This window comes from Canis lupus, chromosome 29, assembly GCF_011100685.1.
Source record: "Canis lupus familiaris isolate Mischka breed German Shepherd chromosome 29, alternate assembly UU_Cfam_GSD_1.0, whole genome shotgun sequence".
In the NCBI taxonomy this organism is placed as follows: domain Eukaryota; kingdom Metazoa; phylum Chordata; class Mammalia; order Carnivora; family Canidae; genus Canis; species Canis lupus.
Window position 1 is genome coordinate 39,018,504 of NC_049250.1, and position 23,557 is coordinate 39,042,060.

Below are 23,557 nucleotides of genomic sequence, written 5' to 3' on the forward strand. Positions count from 1 at the left end.
TGGGGTCCTAGGATTGAGTCCCACACCAGGCTCCCTGCAGGGAGCCTGCTTCTCCCTCGGCCTGGGTCTCTGCCTCTGTGTGTGTGTGTGTGTCCCTCGTGAATAAATAAGTAAAATCTTAAAAAAAGAAAGAAAGAAACTCAAAGCGAGGACCAATAGTTTAAAAAAAAAAAAAACCAACTGAAGAGATGCCTCAGCATGGAATCACGTAATGTCCTCTCAACCACCTATACTTACCTGGAGGCTCCACCAACGGTGCGGTCCTAACGAGGAAATAACCGGGGGCAGATGACCAGTCCTGTAAACAGGGCACTAAAACAGCCCCCATCGTGAGCCAGCAGGCGACACCATGGACTACACGCTCCAGGAGGGCAGCTGTAGGCTGTCCCTTTTCTTCCTTCCTGTATGCTCAGTGGCCAGCACAGCGTCTGGAAAGTAGGAGGCGTGCAATAAATATTTTTGGAATAAATGCTTCCCGAACTGCAGTCTTAAGTAGTTTGAAGCCCAGCCAGCCAGGCAGCCCTGGTGGCAGTGCAACCTCCTCGCCTGGGTTTCAGGGGAGCCGCGGCCTCGTGTCATCGTGAAGGTGCCCAGTGCTTCAGCCTTTGGGAAACGAAGAGCATGGATTTATTTTTAAACCCCACTGGCACGAACCCTTGACGTCTTTGAAAGATGAAAAGGAAGTTGCCAAGCAGTGAAGAGCAGTCATTAGGCCGGGCAGACATTCCTCTTTCTGACCAGGGCTCTCCATTTACTTTACCCCAGTTAAGACTGGGTGATTTGTGGAGGCGAACATCGTTCAGCCTTTCAGCAAAATTTCAGATGGAAAGCGTGTCGCAGGCTAGTGAGGGGCCCTGGTGTGGAAAGTTGTAAAGAATCACCAACGTGTTTTGTGCCTTTCGTTACTGAAAACACGACCCCATAGATATCAGTAATAATATGAAACGGGCATGACGGGGGGCATTTGCAGAGCACTCAGCGACATCTTTCACGTGAGCTGTCTCGCCTAATACTCACTGAGACATCATGAGCTCGATGCTTTGGCCCTAGTTATTTTCGGTTGCAAAAACTCATCATTCCAAGAACACAAGTGGCTCCATGGAGGTCTCACACGTGTCCAGTGATGGAGTCAGAATTTAAAGCTGGTCCACCTCCCTCCAAAAGCTCTTGATGACTAGATGAATTTCTAGTTGAGTAATATCTTAAGGTTGGCCTCCGTCTTCTGCAAACCTAGATAAAGACATAGAAGACAAAGAGCAATCTGAATATTGCCATGTCTCTTCTTCTTTTTTTAATCTCACCACGAAGTGTTGGCACAATTTAGACTATAAGGAGTTACAGCTACAGTGACCTCCCGGGGCCTGTTTCGCAGCAGGTGTCTGGGTAGACAGACCAGAGCGGGGTAGCCATGGTCAAAGAGTGAGAGTTTTCTTTCATCCACCATTGCACAAGCAGAGCCGTTGAGGCGTTTGCCATTAGAAGACTTGGTCAAGTCATCCCCCTCGCTGAGCCTCCTCCAGGGGGAAGAGCATGAGCTTTGGATTCACATAGACCGAAGGACACCTGGGAACCCACCGAAACAGAGGTAGAAGCTATAATTCTTTGGCCACTCCATCTGCTGCAGCGGAGTCATCCAGGGCTTCTCTACTCATTCATATAGAGCAGAGGTGGTCTAGAACTTGCTGCCCATACAATAGCCACTAGCACATGTGCTCATTTAAGTTTAAAACAAACAAAATTAAAATTTCAGTTCCTTCGTTGCACTACCCACTGTCCGAACACTCAGGAGTACACATGGCTAAGAGCTACTGTCTCAGACGATGCAGGTCTTCGACCGTTTCTGAAATAATCCAGTCATCACAGAAGATGCTAATGAATAGCAGGGGTCTGGATAACAAGGAGAGCAGCCCCTTGCTGCTCAAATGACTGCCACTTACAAGCAGAGGGGCCAGGGCCTCCAATTTTAGTGTTCGTTTTAATGGGAGGTTTCTTTGAATGGTGAGTCCGGACTCATTCAATTATGAGAGGATGAATCCAACTCAAAAATAGCTTACACAAAATTAGAGAATTTATTTGTTCTTATATCTGAAAAGTCTAGACATAAAGCCCAGCTGGATCTGGGGGTTCAAATCTCTCATTAAAACTATGTCGCTTGGGGCACCTGGGTGGCTCAGGGGTTGAGCATCTGCCTTTGGCTCAGGGTGTGACCCGGGGTCCTGGGATCGAGTCCCACATCAGGCTCCCCGCAGGAAGCCTGCTTCTCCCTCTGCCTGTGCCTCTGCCTCTCTGTGTGTGTCTTATGAATAAACAAAATCTTTAAAAAAAAAAAAAGACTATGTTTCTTATCTCTATGCTTTACCCTCTTCTGTGCTGCCTTTCTTCGTAGGCTGGCTTTACTACCTAGGGGCAAAGGTGGCCCCCAGTGGACTCAGGGTCCTACCATCCTAGGTACCCACAATCTCAAATTTGTCCTCCTATGTCAGTCTCTGATCAGCTGGACTCAGATCCATCCCTCCATACAGGAGTATGGAATATTCTATTGGTAAGGATTGGGCGCCAGGTTCAGAGGAAGGGGGTAAATGAGGAGGTTGCATTTACCCCAATCCCATGACTAAGAATAGAAACTGGTGGTTCCCCCAACGATGTCTGAAACGCACACACACAACATAGCTACTACAGCCGCCTATGCCTACGGGGGGACAAATAGTAGCAGTATTGGCACTAGAGGTAGTGACAACGGGTGGTGATATTAAGGTGGAAGTACGTCCAGGGTAGTTTTTTTGCCGAAATCCAGGGAGATTTATTAAAGTGCTGCTGTTCATCACCGCTCATTGACTACTGTCTCCGCATAACAGGAGAAGAGGCACTACCTTTACCTACTTAACAGGTACCAGGTGTCCAAGCACACCTGTGCCAGCCCGGGTTCTCTGACTTATGAGCCAGCTGTGTGACCTCGGGCAAACCCTAATTTCTCCATACCTTGATTTCCTTATCTTTAAATGGGGACAATAATACCAATTTTATGAGGTTCTTCTTGAGCGTAAAGGGGAGGGTTCGCACAAAGTGCTGAGCGCCGTGTGAGTGAAGGGTAATCCCACTGTCCACGCTGCTGGCACCGTTGTCACCACAACCTCCCAGACGGCACAGGGTTAGGGCTCACGATGAGTGACGACACTGAGTGTTCCAGGAGCGGGGAAGGCCAGCAGCCCCGTACCCCGGTGGGTCCCGGGAGGGTTTCGGGGAACGCACGGGACATGGGCAGAGGTCTTCAGCCTGGACAGTCGGGCAGAGGGAAGGGGGCAGCGGGGCCGCCAAGGACCTCAGTGTCTCCCACTGGGGAGCAGGGGGCTCTAGACGGTGGAGGCGGGAGCTCCTCTCTGACCATCAGGAAAAGCTGAGAGGCAGCACGATTTTTTAAACATTAATAAAAAGTGCACAGCAAAGCTTGAGTGGGAGCAGCCGGGCAGGCGTGAGTCCCGCGGGTCCCTGCACCCAGCTCTCAGCGCGGGGGCGGTGGGTGCTGAGGGCCTCCCGAGGGCCGGCCTGAGCAGGCCGCCAGGGCTCACCCAGGGGGGTGGGGGCCTCTGAACAGCTGCTGCGGCGCTTGGGAAGCATGTGGGGGACACACTTCTAACCTGGAATCCTGCGGCTCCGAAACAGGTCCACCTCTCCCAGGGTCCGGCTGGAAATGCTTCAAGATTTCTGCTGGTCGCAGGAAGCTGGGGCCCAGTGTGGGGCCACGGTGCACGGTTTCTGAGAGCCGAGAGGAGAACTTTCCATCTCATCTCAGAGGTGGGAGAAACGCAGTTTAGCTTGCGAGCAAAGTGGGTGCGAGGGAGCCGTCCCCCCCACCGGGGTGCGGGCCAGCGGGGGGGGGGGAGCACTTCCAGGGCCTGCTGTGATGCCCCACTGCCAAGGCGGGCCTCTGGGAGCTGCAGCTGCAGAGGAGCTTCCGCACGCCCTCACCCCCCACCGCGTGAGTGGATGTGTGTGAGGAGAGCGCGTGTGCACCAGCGCACACCACATGCACCAGCCAAAAGCCTTCATTAGCGCGCCTTTAGGCCTTAGACCTTAAAGGCCACCAGGGCAGCTGTTGGGGAAGAGCCAGGGAACGACATGCAAGTCACGCCTCTGCCTGGGGCCACACGGCCTCTGCCCAGGTCATCGCAGCCCCCCCCCCCCCCCCCCCCCCCCCCCCGGAGCTCCGAGTCCTTCATTTGTAAATGAGGACGATAGTCTGGGACCCGGGGGACTCCGGGTTTGGACCAAGAGCCCAATTAGAACGCGAGGAGGCCCCAGGAGGTCTGCGGCGGAGCCTAAGGCCCTGTTTCTCCAGGTCCCGACCCCCGGCCACAGCACCCGCTCCTCCCGGGCAGCTTGTGAGAAATGCAGCCTCAGGGCCTGCGCCTCGGACCCACTGAATCAGAACCTGCATTTAAAAATAAGGTGTGCACGGCTGATTTCTATGCACATCCAAGTTGGGGAAACACTGAAGCACCGGAAAACTGGGTTTACAGATTCGTTGCAAGGTTGAATACAAGCCCTCCGACCCTTGGCTACTGCAAGGTCGGCCACGCAACCGACTTCCTGAGACAGCGCTCCTTCCTCGGTGGCTCCCAGAGAGCAGCAACCAGTGGCGTGAACCAATTCTTGGAGGCGCCCAGCACACCGTGCGCCAGGCTCACCTTGCAATAGTGTGACAAAACAAGATTTTTTTTTTTTTGTAAGTACCTTGGCCTGGAAATCCCTGCAGGACCCTGTGGCCTTCCATCACGGCCTGCATTTACTACCCTCCCCAGCCCCACATTGGCCCCTCTAGACCCTTCCCCACTCCCTCCTTCCACTGCTGCCACAGTGCCCCCCCCCCCCACCGGTCCTCAGACATGCCAGGCACCTCTTGAAGGAGAGCCTTCGCATTGCTATTCCCTCTGCTTAGAAGGCTGTTCCCTTCAATAGCCACAGGGCTTAGTCATTGCTCCAGTGCTACCTTCTTCATGTTGCCCTCCTCAACCCTTCTCATTGAAAGTGCAGCCACCTCCTTTCACCCAGAGACGTTTCTCTCCATGCCAGTTATCGCTTTCCAGCACACTCTATGCTTTACTTGTTTATTATGCTTTATTTTTATCCCTTTCTGACCCAAATTAAAATGTAAGTTCATGATCAGCAGAGATTTTCGTCTGTTTTAGTCACTGCTGGATCCCAGCTCCTGGAACAGTCCTGGCCCACGACTGCTTGCCATGTAGTGAAGGTGTGAACAAAAACACAGAAGGATGGCTTTGACCGCGGGCTCTGTAATCGGACAGACTTGGGCTTGAACTTCAGCTCTACCACGGGGAGCTGTCTGACTCAAGGCACATAGATTGGATCTGTACCTATTGGTTATCATCATTAAAACAGACTTATTATTACCATTAAATATAAACCCCATTCTCCTAAGAGACTGACTCACAAGTATCACTCATTTTTACAAATAACCAAACTTTCAAAGAATATGCCACATTGCCCAAACAAGGCTAAGGAGCAGGATTCACTTCTCAGGGGTCAATTCTTTTTGCATCGGGGAAAAGAAACCAAAAAAATAAAATAAAATAAAATAAAATAAAATAAAATAAAATAAAATAAAATAAAATAAAAAAATAAAAATGTGCATGCATACTTCACCCAACGAAAAAGCTCCCTATTTTCTTTTTTAGGAGCAAATCAGGAAATAGTGGTTTCTTTTATATTTCCAACTAAAATCAAATGTCTGTCTTTGGACAATAGAAACTCGGACTGAACCTCAAGGAATGATTTTGTGGTGTTCTTGGCCCTGTGAAACCGACCAGATGAGGAGGTGGCTCCCTCACCTGACGAGTCACTTAAACCCACAGGAAAAGGAGCTAGGAACTTTTTCCCGCATGCTTAGACCTACTGTAAATATCTATAGAGTAAATGGCGGGTTTCTCATAATAGTTGTTCCAGGTATTTTTCTAGAGGTAAGAATTAAATATAAGTAGACTGTTTTAATTCCATTGGCTCATTCTTCGGACCTTGAAGAGCACTCATTTCTCTACCTGCAGTACAATGACTATTGGTGTGTGTCAATCACCTCACGTCTTGGAACCTCAATTCTGTTTGCCCTCAAATGGGGATTTGAGTCAGGTAGCACCTAAGGTTCTTTCTGGCTCCAACAGTCAGAGATGCTCAGAGATAGTCAGACACAGTCAGAGACTCAGAGACTTAGAGCATCTCAATCTCCTTTATCCCCCACCCTGGCTCCACCCAGTTCATCACTAAGTCCTATGTGTCTGAGTCTAAAATAGATTTGAAATCTGCTCACCCTTACAGTGAGCACCTCAGTACTCACTGGAGAGCTTCCTCATTGTTCCTTCTCTCTTATACCTCTCCAACCTCTGCTCCCACAGAATGGACAGCATGGTCCTTTTGAAATAAAAAAAAAAATTGATTCTACTCCTCCACTTAAGCCCTTAAATAGTTTCCTTTTGCACTTAAAACACCATCTCAAATCCTTAGGAGGGACAACAAGATCATGCACCATCTGGCAACACCCCTACCCCCGTCCCCTTCCCCTGCCTCATTTCAGAACCCCTTCCCCTCTTATTTCCACCAGCGCCACACGGTCTGCTCAGGTTCCTGGCTACATGCTGGTGGTTCACATGAGCTGCTACTGTGCAAGTCACTCAGCCTAACTCTTAGCCTCTGATCCCACAACAAATGTCTTTCTCAAAGATGCCTTCTTGGACTCTTTGTTGTACATTGCATCCCTCTCAATTCTTTTTCTTGATAACACTTCTTATACTCTGCAGTTATGCATCCCTCTATGTGTCTCTTTGCTTCATATCCATGTCTCATTTTAAGTTCTAAGCTCCTCAAGGAGAAGGACAATGTGGTTTGTCCATATATTCAGCACACAGGGGGGCTCTTGGTATATACTTGGCAATTAATAAATATTTGCAGAATAAATGAATGGATGAATTATCAAGTCCATCTATGAAGGGAGAGACAAAAATAGGACTGCTCTTTTCGTTACCATCTTATGAAGTCATTTAAAATAATACATGCAAAGCAATTTGAATCCATAAAGAAATATTTTTTAAACCAAGGCATTATTCTTTTTCTAATTTAAATTCAATGAGCCAACATACAGTAGTACATACTTAGTTTCAGATGCAGTGTTCAATAATACACCAGTTGTATATAACAACATGCAGTGCCTCATCATATCACGTGCCCTCCTTCGTGCCCATCACCCAATTACCCCACCTGCCCACTCACCTCCCCTCCAGCAACCCTCAGTTTGTTTTCTATAGTTGAAAATGTCTCAGGATACCTGGTGGCTCAGTGGTTGAGTGTCCATCTTCGGCTCCAGTTGTAGCCCCAGGGTCCTGGGATCGAGTCCCACATCAGGCTCCCTGCAGGGAGCCTGCTTCTCCCTCTGCCTGTGTCTCTGCCTCTCTTTCTGTGTCTCTCATGAATAAATAAATAAAATCTTAAAAAAAAATTTTAAGTCTCTCATGGTTTCTCTCCCTCTCTGATGACTTCCCATTCAGTCTTCCCTCTCTTCCCTTATGGTCCTTTGTACTGTTTCTTATATTCCACCTATGAGTAAAACCATATAACTGTCCTTCTCTGATTGACTTATTTTGCTCGGTATAATACCCTCCAGTTCCATCCATGTAGATGTAAATAGTAGGTATTCATCCTTTCTGATGGCTGAGTAATATTCCATCATGTATATAGACCACATCTTCTTTATCCATTCCTCTGTCGATGAACATCAGCTTTTTCCACAGTTTGGCTATTGTGGACATTGCTACTATGAACACTGGGTTCAGGTGCCCCTTTGGATCATTGCATTTGTATCTTAGGGGTAAATCTTATACCACACACAAAGATAAATCAAAATGGATGGAAGATCTAACTGTGAGACAGGAATCCATCAAAATCCTAGAGGAGAACACAGGCAGCAACCTCTTTGACCTCGGCTGCAGCAACTTCTTACAAGACATGCCTCCAAAAGCAAAGGAACCACTGGGACTTCATCAAGATGAAAACCTTCTGCACAGCAAAGGAAACAGTCAGCAAAACTAAAAGGCAACCTAGGGAATGGGAGAAGATATTTTGCAAATGACATATCTGATAAAGGGCAGTATTCTTAAAGTCATTGTTCATAGATTAACTCATCTGTGAGGTAAAGGTTTGTAAAGTTTTTTTTTTTTAATTTTAACAAAAGAACACACTTATGGACCACATAACAGAGTATCAAAAGATTTGGATTGATATTTTAATGACTCAAAAACTTTGATCGTAGCATTACTGAATCTGTGACTTTAACCAAGTCACCTAGCAAAAAAGAATAGCTATGTGCTTACTATCTCGTATCACCTGCTGAAGAGTGACTGAGGATATAGTAAACACATGCATATTTCCTGTCTCATTGGCATTCGCAGGCTATCTGAAATGAATATATCAAAAAGGGAACTTGCAATTGCCATAACTTTAAGTATCCGTTATAAGAAGGGAGTTAACTAGTATTATAATTATTATCAAAACACTGACTAAAATTCATTTTGCATAGTTATTTTTTTAACCTTTTTTAGTTCCCTTATAGCTAGGTTCTCTGAGCTTCCGGTCAATGAGTTAGATAATGAGTAAATTAAAACATGTTATTACAGAAGATTGGGAATGTGGTGTGACCATTAGAAGGAAAGAAAATGAAGCAAAGGCCTGGAGCCTGATGAAGGTGAGGAGGGAGTCCTAATCCCCTTGGAGTAAGCTTGGCTAGACATGAAGATGCAGCCACAGGAAATGTCATGCTACCAGAATAAACAGGTATGCCCACCTCCATCCCCTGGTTGCCAAAAAATAGAGATAATCGTCCCTGGTCCTAGCAACCAATGAGGAATATTGTGAGAATAAATTAGATACCGTTTTGCTTTGGAGGAAAAGCACTATATAATTTATGATATTGTTATTATAATCATTAGTCATCTTTGTCTAGATTTATGGAGTGACTCATCCTAAATTAAGCCTTTGGAACAATGAGAAGAGGGAAATTTATGAGACCTACAATGATTTTCTAGTCTCATAAAAGATTGTAGTACTTGATTCTTGAGATGTTGAAATATCTCTGCCTCTTAACAGGAGGCTACAGGGACCATCCTTTGATTCATTATTTGTTAAGTCTTTCAGGTCTCCCTCCTTTTGCTCCCCTGGGACTAATAATTCAGCAAGCATTTTAACAGTCACCTTGGCTGTCAATAAATTATTTTAACTTACCTTTACAAGTGCCTGCTATTTCTCTCCTTTTCCTATGAGAATAAAAATATTGCTACTTTTTTATTCCCCATAATTTCTCTACAAACCCACTTAACATCCCGGAAGCACCTATAATATCAAAGCAATGAGCCAGGTGTAGAGACATAAGGAAATAAGATTCTGTCCCTCCCTCAAAGAGCTTGTAATTTAGTTGAAGAATATAACTAACAGGACCAAATCTGTTGGATATTAAAAAAAAAATAATAACTATGAGGTCACAGGAACTGAATGGATAGAGAATGTGAAAGAGAGGGGAGAGTACGGAGGGCAGATCTGAGGAGGGACCCATCAGATCCATTTTAGGCCCACTGAGCTGAGGTTGATAAGATGTCCAGCAAGAAGCTTGACCCATGGGTCTGGAGTGTGAGAAAGAGGTCAGGACTGGAGACTCCGATTTGGATCTCATCCAAGGAAAAATCCTGAGACTGGGGGACATTCCCAGTGAGAGAATATGAGACGAGAAGGGAAGACAAGGGAGAGTCTGATGGTTAAAGAAAAAAAGGGCAAGAGATGCTCTCCCTTTGCTGCATCTACTGTGAGAGTGAAGACCATTCTCAGCAACCAGACCGTCACCATTCCAGAAAATGTCGACATCCCCCTGAAGGGACGCACTGTGATCGTGAAGGGCGGGCCCCAGAGGAACGCTGTGGAGGGGCTTCAATCACATCAATGTAGAACTCAGTCTTCTTGGAAAGAAAAAGAGGCTCTGAGTCACAAATGATGTGGAAATGGAAAAGAAGTGGCTACCATTTGCACGTCTGTAGTCACGCAGAGAACACGATCAAGGGCTTTACACTGGGCTTCCATTACAAGGTGAGGTCGGTGTGTGCTCACTTCCCCGTCAATGTTGTTATCCAGGAGAATGGTTCTCTTGTTGAAATCCGAAATTTCTTGGGTGAAAAATACATTTGCAGGGTTCAGATGAGGCCAGGTGTTGCTTGTTCTGTATCTCAAGCCCAAGAAGATGAGTTAATTCTTGAAGGAAAATGACATTGAACTTGTATCAAACTCAGCTCCTTTGACTCAGCAAACGACAACTGTTAAAACAAGGATATCAGAAAATTTTTGGATGGTATCTATGTTTCTGAAAAAGGAACAGTTCAGCAGGGTGGTGAATAAGATCTGAGTTGTCGAGCTACAGAAACAGCAAGATGCCAGATGATTCTTCAGACTTATTTGTGATACTTTAAAGATGCAATAAGAACTATACTGATTTGGGGCAAAAAAAGAAAAGAAAAGAAAAAAGAGGCAAGAGACAAGTCATTTTTGGGAGAGATCAAGGGATGAGAAGGGCTAATGAAGAGAAAGGATAGGAAAAGGCAGAAAATGGCAGACAGTGAGGAAGGAAGAGGAATCTTGATGAAGAGCAGAGTGGAAGAGTCAACCTTGGAAATGAACCTCCTTCCCTCTCTCCAAGCAGCACAATGAGGGGCAGATGCGTGCAGATATACTCTGAGGTGGGACAGAGGAGACTTACAGGAGAGATTGTTGGCCATGCAATGGAAAATTAAATTACAAAAGGCTGTGGTGGGGCCGCCTGGGTGGCTCAATTGGTTGAGTGACCAACTCTTGGTGTTGACTAGGTCATGATCTCAGGGCCATGAGATCGAGCCCCATGTCGGACTCCATGCTCAGCTTGAGTTTCTCTCTCTCTCTTTCTCTCTCCCTCTGCTCCTCTAAATGAATAAATACATAAACAGAATCTTTTTAAAGACAGAAAAGGAAAGGTTGTGCTCAGAGAAGACAACGACGTGTAGAGAAAGGAGCACAGATTTTGGCATTGGCCAGGTCTGGATCCAAACCCCAGCTCTTACACTGATGATCACTGAGATGTTGGACACGTGCCTTCCCCAATGGAGCCTCCGTCCCGTCTTCTGTAGAATGGGAAGCAACAAGGACATCCTCCCTGAGGTCGTTTCAAGCACTAAGAGCCCATGGGCGAAGTGCCCTGCTCTGGCCTGGGCCCGGGTAGGGACGAACGATGGACACAAACTGGCCCGAGAAGCAGAACCAAGGTTCTCGCACTTCATATTTCTAGGCCACATCCAGAATCAAGAGGTCCAGGATGGGAACCTCATAAATCTGCGCGTTCTAACGAGTTCCCAGGGGATGCTGACGCCCAGGTCGGGGAGAGGAAAGATCAAAGGGGCAAGAGACTTCGTTGGCACTGGAACCCAGGTCCCAGAAGAACCAGATCGTACCTCTTGTTCTAGTCATTCTTCCATGGATGCACTTCATTGTTTCGTCTCCAGAACCTTGGCCATCCCGCCTTGGGAGCACTGGATCTCAGCCCACTGCGCGGCTGGAGCCGTGGATGCAGAAGCGAAGGCTACCTGCAGCTTCCCTGAAGAGGGAGATAAAGGGGAGCCTGCCACCTGTCCCCCGTGTCTGTCCCCAGGGCTTGGAGCCAGGGCCCCCGGGATGGCGTCAGTAGTTGGGAGCCAGGCTGAGACAACGGGACTTTTTTTTTTTAAGTGGAAACTGTCAAAGTTTATATATTATTTTAATTTTGTTCTGTCTTTTCAATATTGCATGGCCCGAGTGTTTAATATTTCACATGTTTCTCTCTCTCTCTCTCTCCCTCTCTCTCTTTCTTTTTTTTTCATCTTAAATTACCTTTTATTTCTCTTATTCTTTTCCTTGGCCCCAAAGTACCTTTATTGCTAAAAATGATAGTTTATAACCCTTTGCCATGGATCAGATTATCTCCAAGCAATTTCTTTTCCCGTTTTTTGTTCCTAATTCCTTCCCATTGTATTATTCAGTTATTCCATTCTATTGCATCCATTATTCACTACTTTTTTTTTTTTCAAAAATTGATTCTGCAGAAATCGAACACCCTCATTTTTCATTTCTTGGTTGGAGTTACTTTAGAAACTCAACTAGATTATGGCTCCTAATGCACTAATGCTCCGCTGAGTGCACGTTGCCCGGCATTTTTATAAGTTCTGAATATAAAGTCAAGTCAAACCCTATTCCTTTTCAAGATTCTCCTTTCATATATCGTTTAAGAAAATTGCTCAACCATCCTGCTTGCTTCTATTTAGTCCCTGACTCATTTCCTCACTGTTGAATGCCCTATCATCCTTCCTACATTTATATTTTCAGCCAAGGAAAGGAAAGTTAACCTGACATTTCGGTGCAGACCGTCGGTGACACCATGTTCTACAGCTGGAGCCTGAGGATGGCAGGGGCATGAGGATGACACCGGTCGATGCGTTAGTCAGCACAAACCTGTGTCTCTTCTCTGCATCAAGGGCCAACTACACCTCACCTGTGATCTTTCTCATCAACAAATTTTTATAATTATTCTCAACTTCCTTTAACATAGGGAAGCTTAGGGATCCCTGGGTGGCGCAGTGGTTTGGCGCCTGCCTTTGGCCCAGGGCGTGATCCTGGAGACCCGGGATCGAATCCCACGTCAGGCTCCCGGTGCATGGAGCCTGCTTCTCCCTCTGCCTGTGTCTCTGCCTCTCTCTCTCTCTCTGTGACTATCATAAATAAATAAAAAATTTAAAAAAAAAAAAAAAAAAAAAAAAAAAAAAAAAAAAAAAAAAACATAGGGAAGCTTAGTCTCTTGCTTTGTGCATAGTCAACACTCAAAACCATGAACGACTGAATGACAAGTGAATGGAATGCAGACCCAACACAGCCCAGTCGTGCCTACTTGCCTAGCTACTGTCTTACCCTCATGCCCCTCTCCTAGGGGTAGGGTATTCAGAACTCCCCAGTTCCCCAAACGTGTCAGGCTCACTCATGCCCCCAAACCTTGGCATGGGTCATCCATTCCCACCCTACTTTCTCTGATTAGCACGGCTTTCCTTCCTTCCCCAGAAAGTTGCTCCTGAGCCCCTGCCTGGGTTGGGTGGCCCTCCTCTGAGTGCTGGAAACATCTCAGCTTCTTTGGTCAAACACAGTACTTACAAGGTCACCGGGGTGGCTCATTGGCTGAGTGTCTGCCTTTGGCTCAGGTCGTGGTCCTGGGGTCTTGGAATCGAGTCTCACCTGCTTCTCCCTCTGCCTCTCGCTCTGTGTCTGTCATGAAGAAATAAAGAAGATCTTTATTAAAAATTGTTTAAAAATAAATAAACGCAAGGGCTTTGGGAGGCCCTCATGGCACAGTCGGTTAAGCGTGTGACTCTTGGTTTAGGCTCAGGGTTGAATTGGGTTCCACACTTAGCAAGGAATCTGCTTGAGACTCACTCTTCCGTCTGCCCCTCAGCCCCCCACATATGATCTCTCTCTCTCTCTCTCTCTCTCTCAGATAAATAAATAAAGCTTTAAAAAAAATAAATTAAAGCAGGGGCTGTGTCTCGTGGCATCGTTACAATCCCAGCTTCCCACCTTAATGCTCAAATGGTGGTGCTGGGAATGAGTGAGGATGCGCTGGTATCCAGGTGAGAGGCAGAGATGATTGAGACAGGAAAGTTGCCATGAGCACCGACAGGAGGAGAAAGGTGTGAAAGACGACAGGAAGAATTTTGCAGGTGGGACAGCTCATTAGATGCAGGGTGGTGGGAGGGGAAAGTAAAACACGGCTGCCGGGGAGATTTCAGGTGCTTGAGCAGAGGCCTAGGAACTTCATTTCCAAAGAGAACACCAGTAGGCCTCTACCATTAGCCTATTCTCTAGTGTTTCTAACAGAGAAGAGTATTCTTTACTGGAATAAGACAACAACGTAGCCAAGTCAACTTTTAGCAGTTCCAAGTAGCACAGAGGAATATATGGGGAGTTTGGGGGCCCTGGTGGGGCTCAAGGTTGAGCATCAGCATTCGGCTCAGGGCGTGACCCCAGGGTCCCAGGATCGAGTCCCGCATCGGGCTCCCTGCGTGGAGCCTGCTTCTCCCCCTGCTTGTCTCTCTGCCTCTCTCTGGGTCTCTCATGAATAAATAAATAGCATCATATATATACATATATATATGTAGATTAAAGATAAAGTCACAGAACCCAAGAGGGGGACGCATGGTGCCCTCACAACAGAACTGGTCCTCTCACGTCTTTGCGCAGTGGCCTTCCAGCTGCGGGGTCCCGTACAGGTGCTTCTCGTTTAAGCTCCTGCGCAGCTGTTAAGCAGGTGAAATTACACCTGCCAACGCGCTGTCACGTTCCGAGCCTTCTACAAACATCTCAACCCTTAATATTTCAGGAACTGATTTCTCCTTTCTGGGGTGATGGGTCCCTGCCCCACTCTCATCTCTCTCTCTTTCTCTCTCTCTCTGTCTCTGTCTCTCTCTCTCTCTCTCTCATTTCAGGTCTGCTCCTGCCATCCGAGTTGTCTCTGCTCGGACGGAAATGTACTCCATAGCGACACCTACCCAGACCCCGGCCCCCCCCATCCTATCTCAGTGAGACCCCTGTGACTTAACCCGGGTTCCTAACCGCAACCACATCCCATATTAGCTGGAAGAATTTAAAAGCTACGGCTGTCCCATGACCCCCCTTTCTCCATCCCTCTGTAAAGCCCAGATCTGGCCTCCGACCTGTCACTCGGCTAACAATCCCCTCCCCCCCTTAATTCTTAGAGCACGTATTTTCTGTAACAATAGAAAATACGTGCTCATCTCAGACATTTTCCGTGGCTGGTTGGCCGGAGGGGCAGTGCCTGGATGAGGGGCTCGCCACATGCTCAGTCGCTCCTGCTTACGTGCAGTGGACCCTGTGCAAGCAGCACCTTGTCTCTCTCTCTCTATAGATGTTAGGGTGCCATTCCGGAAAACATTGCACAAGAAGCAGAAGGTGGTCCGGCACAGGGCAGGTGCTTCCTACCCTGCAGGTCTGACCCTGATTCAGGTGTGCGCCACCAGCTGGCGAAGGGTCCGTGTCTTCTCATTGTGCCCCCGGACGTTGCACCATCACTCTTCATATGGGAGCCTCCGTGCACCCCCGGCAGCCCGTGGGCGAGCAAAGCCTCAGTCTCCACCCTTCTTCCCAAGGCCCTGGCTGCACACTCGCGTGCAAGCAAGCAGTCCGGCCTGCGGAGCTGGAGCAAAGCGAGGGGGCAGGAGCCGGGTGCAGGTGCGCGAGGGCTGGCGTCTGCGAGGATGATTACCCTCATCATGGAAGCTGCCAGACGACTTCAGCATATTCTGTGGCATGTAAACTGCCGAGAAAGAACACTGTCAGCAGTGTCATTTCTAACGAGGGAGAAACAATACATGAAGCAGGAAAAAAAAAAAAAAAAGATAAAACCCCACCCAGCGGGCCGTGTCCCCTAAATACCCCGGCAGGAGTCTGCGCCTCTCCTCCCCCTGTCGCCCTGTGGCCGGAAGGTGCCCCTGCCACAATCACTGCCTGACACTGGAGACTAGGGCTTAGAAAAAGTAGAAACCATGAAATCACCAAGCCCTGGAAATCCAGGTAGCCGCTACACAAGTCCATCTGGCCGCTGAGCGCCTTCTTGAATTCTGCTCAGAATTCTCATCTATATACAGATAATATTTGTCTGGAGAGTGTCTTGTGGCCTCTCCAGTGATTTTTTTCTTCCTTTTCACATTGTTGGTTTTAATTCAGCTTATGATTAAAAGAAAAAAAAAAACGGTTATCTTGGTTAGAGAAAATTTCTAGCCTGAGCGAATGCGTTGAGGTTGCAGAAACTTTGTTTTCGTAAATAAGATCGACAAAGTCATGAGAAGACCTTAGACACACGCGTACCGGCGACCTACAGGTTGACACACATGTATTGCCACAGATAGTGGCATGTGGCAACTAATGAGGAGCACAGCCCATCCCAAGGTGCAGGTGCTCCGTCTGGAAGCCCTTCCCCTGTTAACCAACACTTACGCGTCCTGGAGTCCTCACGGACCACCCCTCTCATTGAACACCCCCATCTTCAATGAAATCTGGCTTTTCCAGGAGGCTACCAAATCCCCTGCTGCCTGTCCTGCAACCCACGTGCCTTGGAGCATGTCAGGATGTGGGCTTCGTGTCCCCCCTGGTCCCCACTGTCTTCCACTCCCCATCAGCATAAGCGTCCCATGTCAACTGGGCTTCTGGAACAAGGGCACATTTTCTGCTTAGGCTCCTGCTTACATCCGGGCAGACCTCCTTCCCTCCAAGGTCCTCATTCTTTGACAGACGGACCCTCGCTTACTCTGCTTCTTGGATTTGGAAACTTGGTTTCTCTTCCCTAAACACATCGTCCTGCTCTTGATCCTACGGTACTGTTATGTTTACTCGGGTAACCAGAGCATGCCCCCCCTTTAAAGGAATGCCACACTAATTGCCTATGCAAAGGCAGTTGTTTGTTGCTTGTACGCAGCTTTCTGATTACTGTTTGAATACGGTCAAAAAGAAATTGGATTTTTTTTGTGTGCACGCCTGATTCCCTTGCATGCACGCCTTTGTCAAAATTTTGACACAGTAAATACGGGCCTCCTCCATGTGGACCCCAATTGATTAATTAAAGGAGAAATTCATTGCAAAATTGCCAGCAGCTGTTGGCTGGAACAGAGGCTGGGGAGTCATAGACAAAACGGCTCACAGCGGATCAGGACCATTTCTAGAGGATGTGTGTCTGAATTCTGTAGAAAGTGAGTTCTACCTCTCAATCTGGGCCTTTTTTCTCACTCCATGGTCTATTTAGAATGTCTAATGTATTTTCCATCGAGGAACAAACAGGTCAAGAACAAACCCTAAACATTTTCCTTTCCCTGCTTACTTGTTTGCTTTCTCATTTTCCTTCTCTCTTTTTGTTTCTCTCTCTTTTCTTTCTTTCTTTCTTTCTTTCTTTCTTTCTTTCTTTCTTTCTTTCTTTCTTTCTTTCTTCTTCTTCTTTCTTTCTTTCTTTTCTTTCTTTTTCTTTTTTCTTTTTCTTTCTTTCTTTCTTCTTTCTTCTTCTTTTTTTCTTTCTTTTCTAGATCAAAGATAAAGAAATGCATAGCAAGACACCTTGCTCACTACCAGAGCACTTGTGCTACAGGAGAAGCACGCCCAGGAAGGGCAATTCACCTGGTACAAGACCACAGTGGAGACCACAGAGGGAGGAAAAAGCTAAAACTGCTTCCCTCTGCAAGCTCCTCTGACTCATGAGATCCAATGTTCTGAATTCTGACAATAGGGGTGCGCGGAATTTCAGATCCATCCTGAAGGGGAGACGAAAGAAGTTTCCAAGAAATACCAAAGAGCAAACAATGTCCAAAAATAAGGTTTTGGGGCCACAGGTGTCGTGAGAGACTGTGGGGTGACAGGAGGGGAGGAAGTCAGCAGGGCAGAGGGGAGCCACGCAGGACAAAGGGTTCAGAGCAAATGTCTCTAATAAGTCATGGCAGTGACGGTTCCTGAAGGTCCTGCCTGGTTCCCCCGCAAAGCTAAGGGTGCAGTTTTCTCCATGTGCGGCATGTGGGGCCAGGAGCTCATACACCTGGGCTCTGACCTCACTCTGATGGAGAGCTCAGCTGGGGGAGCAGGTTGGGCCCTGAGCTGCTGTGCACGTCCCCGGGGCCACCTGTGAGTCCCCGGCCTGTGGGGTTGGAGCTCATCAGGCCCAATCTTCTCCCGCCGCCCCAGCAGGTCTGACTCCGTGATCCTCAGTCTGTGTGCAGGGCGCCTCTGTCTCCACGCAGCACCCGTGGGACATCAGTGTGTTGCATACTGCCTGGGCGGGGTCCAGGACCCGAGCCACACACTAGAACTCTGAGAAACCACATGTGTCAGGGGGAACCAACCTCAGCTTGAGTACCACATTTCTCCTCAAAGCGGTCAACGCGTTGAAGGCCACGTCGGATGTTTGCTACAGACCGAGGAAGGTGTGGATGTCCATGCTCAGAGACTTCCATGCCAAAGGGACTTGAGGTATGTCTTCAAAATAATCTGAATAGTTACCATTCATTGAGTGCCTACTAAGTGTCCAACACCGTATCAACATCATCTCTGATGATCCAACCCGGCCACAAGAGGTTGTTATTATGCTCATTTTCCTAGTTAGGAAACCAACTGCTGAAATAATAAAGGACTCACCATGGTTCCACAACTGGCAGAGGGCAAAGGCAGGTCTGGACATAGTTTATTTTGCCAAAGCCTACAGTCCTCCTCATTATGCTTCCTCCCACCCACCCATTCCATCTAGAAATGCTTAAAGTGACTAGTGTCAGTTCCCCGGTCGCTCAGCTCCATTAAATAGGCCGCGTCCTTTTCCTCATGGAGCTCACTGATCCTCAACCACAGTAAGTGGTAATTCCCCAAACCCACCCAAAATTTACTTCCATTTACTCTTACGGAGTCCGCTAAATCCTGTAACTAGAGAAGCAGTGGTTTCACCACCAGCTTGAAGCCAGCTCCCGGCAGCACCTTCCAATGGAATCGTTCCTGCCTCCCTTCCTCTTCCTCTTTTTCACTTTGTTCCAACCCCCAGGGCTCAGAAATCATAGCTGCCAAGATGACGGAGAGTAAACCAGGATGCACAGGGGGGAAAAAAGAAGCCAAGTCAAAACCCTTGCCTGGTAATGAACTCTGGGTCTCTAGTCTCAAAGAGACCCAGGCTCCCGTTCCATGTTTTGAGGGGGAAAGAGGTTAACAATAAATCGAGGTCAGAGGTGGGGATTTTTTCATTGTTACGACAGCAGAGTTAATATATTATGAATTTATTTGATACTGTGTTTGGGACTGAATGGGACCACAGGAGCCTTTATTACCTACCTAAGAGTGACTAGAAATCACAAATATCAAAGTGAATAGAATGGATCAAGAACTCTCCACAAAAGATTTGAGACCCCTGTGGTCAACAGCAAACAAGATTCAACATGAAAATATTCCAGTCCGAATAAAAGCGATTTGGGCTCTATTTTATCTCATTGCCAAAGGCTTTCGATCCAAGGCCCATATTGTCCTAAAGAGACCAAGCAATATTTTATGTATATATGTCCATTTGCCTTTTACTGGAGAAAGAATCCACAGCTTTTATCAGAGTCACAAAAAGATTAAAATTATTTCCAAACCAAGAACTTCTGGAAGCCCAGGACAGCCTGGGACTTTAGCTTCAGATCTGGTTTATATCCCCTTCCGACACAGTGTTGGTCAGGGCCCAGCCAATCCTGCCTGAAGTGGACCCAAGTGGTGGGATGCGGCCTGATCTGTGCTCCAGAAAGTCCTTTGGATGTGATTCCAGAAACATCTACGGTTTAGATGGGGAGAAGATAAAAATTAGCTTTCAAATTCAGGATATGGTTTTCTAGGTTATAGAAACACCTTAAGAACTTGATGGCTCATTGAGGTCACCTCTATCCTGACTTTATTTGGACTCTTTCCAGTGAATTGTGGTGTGCATGTTTTCCGAACCTTTATGCATGCTTTGGCATAAAATGCAAATAACTCAATTGATTGTGGATTTCCTGATGCTCAACTCCTGGCTACTAACCTTCCAAGGACTTAGCTTCTCCGTAGTATCCACAACTGGATAAGGTGATGCCTGCACTCCTTGTTCTAGCTGCTTCTTGGAAAGCAAAGCTAGTCCAAAGTATCAGGTTTTAATTGAGCTCATAGCCCTGCCATCCCCACTCACCCAAATTCTAGCTACCTTTCCCCCATTTGACAAACTATCCCAATTGGGTCCCTAGTCATCACAGCATCAGCCAGCCAGCAGTCCCAGGAAGCGAGTCATTAGCATCTCAAGCTGGAGTTGAAGAAATGCTTTCACGGAACGTCATAGAATATCGTTCATTTGATGCACAGCAAAGTAATTGGGAAAACGTTAATTCTCTCTTAAGAATCAAGCACGAATAATAAAACTTAAATTGGCCCATGGGAGAGATCAATTAGCTGCTAGAAATTGTATCTTGCAGTCAGTTCTCAACCATCCATATTCATAAAAAAGGGGCAGGGGTCATGGAACCCGGCAGGTGATTTTTAAATAATTAGTATTTGGCTTTAGAACTCTCCATATATTTATTTGCATCAAAGTTACCTTCCTAATAATGTTTTGCTTATATTAACATTTAAATGATGACCAGCTCCCTGGAAAGCAGCAACTGGTTGCACCTGAAGAGACAACCTGCATCCAGACAAGGTGGGAGCTGTGAAGTCAAAGGAGAGATTAAAATTTTTACTCTACATTAAATCTCCCAAACTCAAATAACTGAGAATGAGCTCTAACCCCCTTCAACATGAGTCTTTCAGAAATTGCTCCCCGACCTCCAGTTAAATACCCCTGTGGGCGCCCCTCGATATCCCATAGTCCTTCACACCACCTACCATGCCAGTTGCAATTATGTGTTCCATCTCTGTTTTCCACCCTATAGCCCATGAGCTCCAAGGAGGCGGAACAGAGTCTGTCTTATTTGACCTTTCATCCCCAACACCTGGAAGGTTCACTGGTACATAGTATGCAGCCAACAAATGTTCGTTTATTGAGTGGATGGAATCTACATTTTTCCTCCAAATTATCTATGAAAAATGAGAAAGATCCATTCAACACTGACACAGGATATGTAATCGTGTCCTCAGGAGAAAGCCTGATGGGGGGATGGAAGCTTTATGAGCTCAGGGCCCCCCGCTAGTCTTATCCACTGCTGTGCACACAGAGGGTGCAGTGCCTGGTGGATTGTCCAAGTGCAGCAAGTGTGATCAAGCCAGGGGCCCCAGCACCTCCCCTCGCCCACATCATAGGTGCTTTTCCCCCCACTTGAGAGGTTATCTCAGCTCACATGGTCGCTCACATAGTCACAGAAACTGGAACAGTGGATGAGAATAAGCAAGAAAAAGTTGCACGGCTCTAGCTGCGTAGTTTTCCTACCAGGGTGCAGAGAGGCAACGGGGAACTGTGACGGAATTGTAAAGAGGCAGAGAGTTAGGCAGAGAGTTAGTGTAGCTTTGCCCCTTGGGGAACAAACAACACCTGGTGTTGCTCATGCTTGTTTCTGTGGTAAACGCATTAGATCCTATCTGTCTGTCTGTCTGTCTCTCTTTCCTCCCTCCCTTCTTTCCCTCCGTCCCGTCCTCCTCCCTCTCTCCTCTTGCCCTCTCCCTCTTCCTCCCCTCTTCCCTGTCTCTGTCTCTGTCTCAGGTTGACCTTATCTCTATGCATCGACACTCGGGTGCTCTTTCTGGGGCACGTCAGGACTTCTGAATCTGTGCGGCCAACCGATCCACGTAGTCCTTTTGAAAAATGTTTTGTTAAAAAAAAAAAAAAAGAAAGAAAAAAAGAAAAATGTTTTGTTACCATTCCACCCTGATGTTTCCCTCACATGGAGTTTTCAGAGCGGTAACCTCGACGTCAGAACACAAGTCATCAGCAATATGCCTACCCTTGCTCTGGAATCCAGTGGAGGACCTGAGACCATGTCAACACAGGACTTACACAGTCATATGAATGGCCAGGAAACCTTCATTCGTCAAAACCACCTCGTAGGGGGATCCCTGGGTGGTGCAGCGGTTTCGTGCCTGCCTTTGGCCCAGGGCACGATCCTGGAGACCTGGGATCGAGTCCCTTGTCTGGCTCCCGGCATGGAGCCTGTTTCTCCCTCTGCCTGTGTCTCTGCTTTTCTCTCTCTCTCTCTCTATGTCTATCATAAATAAATAAAAATAAATTTTTAAAAAACCACCTTGGAGACCACCTGGGGGGACAGCGTCCTCACTTTATAAAGGAAGTTGTGGTGGTGGGGTGTTGGTGCAAGGTGACCATACATTGCAGAACTCACAGGACAGCCTGAGAGTCACCTGGCTGACAAGGGAGACATTTTCTCTTTGTGGTTATCCCCTAACTCAAGAGATAGGCCCTTCCCCTCAGCCTGTAGACAGACAGTAGTCCCCCCAATATTGAAAGGGTTCAGAAAGGTAGGAACCTTGACCTAGTTTCCTCCACTAGTGGTCACCCTATGTATCCTAACTTCCATAACCAAACTCCTAGCAGTAGACTTTGGCACTTATTGATTTTATTTTTTCCCCTCAATCTATGACCCCATACAAAGAGAGCTAGAAGCTTCCCCTCCTCTACTGCTCTTGTCCAGCTGCTGAGAGATTTGCTCCAGATTCCAAAATTTAAATGATTCCCCCTCCTCTAGAATATACAGATTCACTTTTGGGTAGAGGGATGGGGTTGCCAAAAGCCTAAGTAACAATCCTAACAACCTCTCATTTAAGGAAGATAATATTTACTACTTTTCACCTAAAGGACCCTTGTCTCCACAAGAACACAATTTCACATCTGTGCAGATGGGACCCGGCCAACAGGGGACTCAACCCATTGGTGGAGTCTTGACAAAATCACCCTCTTCTTCCTGACGTTTGAACAACACCCTTCTCCTGACATTTACAGCCAAGCAAAGTCAGTCAGCCCTGGTGGTGATGAGCTGGCATGTGGATCCTGGGTTCATCCCCCAAGTAAGCAATTTTATTCAAGACAGTTTTCTGACTTTTGCAGGATGAGTCAAAATGAGTCCTGGCCAATTATTCATGTTTTCCAAGTCATGTGACATCCTTGCTCTCTCAACTGCCATGAGGATGGGAAGGACAGGACAGGTCAGCTACTGGGTGGAGAAGTCTAGGCTTTGCTGTTGGTATTGTCACAGTCACCAGCATCCTAAGTGGGCAGGGGAGACAAAGAGACGTCTCAGCCTGGGCTCCACTGAAAATAGAGCCTGGATATTGAAAACAAGGCCTACTTTGAAAGGTAGAGTCGTGAGGCAGGGAGAGTTCATGAAAGGAGAAGTGTGACAAGGAAGGTTACAGAGCCACAGCATGCCACCACACTGGCCACTGCTTTACCAGAAGCCTCAAAGACACACAGCTGGCCGCTCAGCAGGTGCAGTGACTTCAGCCACCTGGGATGCCTCTAGACAGGCTGTGCGTCGAAGCTGCTCAAGGCAGTCGCTTCAAGGAGGAAGGAGGGGGAAATTCCACTGCATAGCTACTTCCCTCTCTTGTCTCCCAGATTCATTATACTGGGGGCTCTTCCCTCCAAACCCCGAGTCACGATGCCCAGCTTCCTCAGAAGCTGTTCAAGAGACTCATTCCAGGACCCCAGCAGCCCGCTGCATCCAAGCCTGAAGTGGCCAGAGGAGCCAGAGGCCCCAGGAGTTCTGCCCATCAGCCTCAGGTGGCAAAAATCGCACAGACCCACGAAGGACCAACCAATCTGTCTCAGTGGCAGCTGAGGGCCAGCCAGCAGATGAGGTTTGAGAATCTGAGGAGGGGTTTGAGACTAGAGCATTCAACAGAAGTTAGGATGACGATCACGTCCAAAGCACAGAAACTCCCACCAAATACCTCTTCGTGTGGAGAGCCTGGACTGGGTCCCTCATGACAAAAG

General features: G+C 47.3%; 1 pseudogene; it reads left to right on the top strand.

The window, feature by feature from the left end:
• Positions 1-9,769: 9,769 nt before the first annotated feature.
• LOC100685448 lies at positions 9,770-10,437 on the top strand (annotated as a pseudogene).
• Positions 10,438-23,557: the final 13,120 nt, after the last annotated feature.